Source organism: Mustela putorius, unplaced genomic scaffold (assembly GCF_011764305.1).
Source record: "Mustela putorius furo isolate JIRA1106 unplaced genomic scaffold, ASM1176430v1.1 tig00003871_pilon_pilon_pilon, whole genome shotgun sequence".
Taxonomy (NCBI): domain Eukaryota; kingdom Metazoa; phylum Chordata; class Mammalia; order Carnivora; family Mustelidae; genus Mustela; species Mustela putorius.
In genome coordinates, this window is record NW_025422023.1 from 5542256 (window position 1) to 5544438 (window position 2183).

The following is a 2183-nucleotide window of genomic DNA, read 5'->3' on the forward strand; positions in this document are numbered from 1 at the left end:
GCAACAACTGTGGAAAGCAGTATGAGGAGTCCTCAAAAAGTTAAAACAGAACTACCTTATGACCCAGCAATAGCCCTAATAAGTATTTACCTCAAAGATACAAATATACTGATCCGAAGGGGCATCTGTCCTTCAATGTTTATAGCACCAATGTCCACAAGAGCCAAACTAAGGAAGGAACCCAGATTTCCATTGACAGATGAAAGAATAAAGAAGCTGTGGTATAGTGCTCACTTCAGCAGCACACATACTAAAATTAGAATGATGTAGAGAAGATAAACATGGCCCCTACACAAGGATGATGTGCAAATCCATGAAGTGTTTCATATTTGTGTAGTTTTACTCACATGTGGAATATAAGAAATGTGCAAAGGATCATAAGGGAAGGGAGGAAAAACTGAATGGGAAGAAATCAGAGAGTGAGATAAACCGCGAGAGAGACTCTTAACCCTGGGAAACAAACTGAAGGGGAGATTAGTGAGGGGATGGAGTAACAGGGTGTTGTGTATTAAGGAGGGCACGTGATGTGATGTGATGAGCACCTGGTATTATACACAACTGATGCATCATTGAACACTACACCTGAAACTAATGATGTCTTATATGTTGCCTAATTGAATTTTAAAAAAAGAAGTGATACATATGGTGGCATATTACTCAACCTTAAAAAAAAAAAGAATGACATCTTGCCATTTTGCAATGATGTAGATGGAGCTAGAGAGGATAACGCTAAGGAAATAAGTCAGAGAATGACACATACCATACAATTTCATTCATATGTGGATTTTAAGAAACAAAAGGGATGAGCGAAAGGGAAAAAAAAAGAATAGAGAGGCAAACCAAGAAACATATTCTTAACTATGGACAACAAACTGATGGTCACCAGAGGGGAGGTGGGCAGTGGGACGGGTTAAATAGGTGTTGGGCATGAAGGAGGGCGCTTGCTGTGATGAGCACTGGGTGCTGTAGGAAGTGTTGCATCAGTATATTGTACACTTGAAACTAATATTACACGGTATGTTAACTAACTGGAATTTAACAACAACTTTAAGAAAAAGGAATGGGGGCACCTGGGTGGCTCAGTGGGTTAAAGCCTCTGCCATTGGCTCAGGTCATGATCCCGGGGTCCTGGGATCAAGCCCCGCATCGGTCTCTCTGCTCAGTGGAGAGCCTGCTTCCCCCTCTCTTTCTCTGTCTTCCTCTCTGCCTATTTGTGATCTTTGTCTGTCAAATAAATAAATAAAATCTTTAAAAAAAAAAAGAAAAAAGAAAAAGGAATGAATCAAACGTAGGAGTATATAAAGACAATAGACCTACAATATGTTGCTAAATTTGGGTTGAAATTTTAGAGTATTATAGGTAAAAAAAACCCATTTGTCAGTGATCTTTTGATAATTCCTAAAATGAAATCTAAGTATGACTTGATTTAATGAAATCTAGATATTATTTGACTTGAACTGAGTTCTCTTTCAAAAACAACATTTTTTAAAATGTGCCACTGAAATTGAAAAGATGAGCAAAGACTGCTTTCATAGCAACATTTAGAATTTCTTGTGAAAAGCATCTTTATTTCCTATAAGTATGTAAATTTATATATGAAATTTAAATAAAATGTCAACATGAAAAAACTTGCTTTATTCTAGTTCTTTGCATACTATGAATTTTAGAATGATATTGTCAATATCTACAAAAAAAAAAAAAGGAAGAAGAAAACAACAACCTTGCTGGAATTTTGATAGGAATTACATTAAAATTTCCAATCCACAAACAAACAAACAAAATGTCTCTACTTACTTAGTTGCTTTTTTTCCCCTTTCATCAGCCTGATATAGTTTTCCACCTACATGTCCTTTTTGTTAGATAAACACCTAAGTATATAATTTGGGGGGTGAGTGTCAATGAAATTATACTATAATTTGAGGGACCCCGTGCTCACTTCTAATATGTGGAAGTATGACTGATATTTATCTTATTGGCTGTGACCTGTTGAACACCCTCATTATTTCTAGGAGATTTTTTGTTTTTGTTTTGTTTTTAAGATCTTATTTATTTGACAGACAGAGATCTCAGGTAGGCGGAGAAGCAGCCAGAGAGAGAGGAAGGGAAGCAGGGTCCCTGCTGAGCAGAGAGCCTGATGCGGGACTCGATCCCAGGACCCTGGGATCATGACCTGAGCTGAAGGC

At 37.3% G+C, this 2183-nt stretch overlaps 1 non-coding gene across 1 annotated transcript; it reads left to right on the forward strand.

Annotated features, from left to right (window-relative positions):
- The first annotated feature begins 226 nt into the window (after positions 1 to 226).
- On the forward strand, positions 227 to 333 carry LOC123388092. Its single transcript, XR_006602633.1, has one exon. It is a non-coding gene; the product is annotated as a U6 spliceosomal RNA (small nuclear RNA).
- The last annotated feature ends 1850 nt before the right edge of the window (positions 334 to 2183 follow it).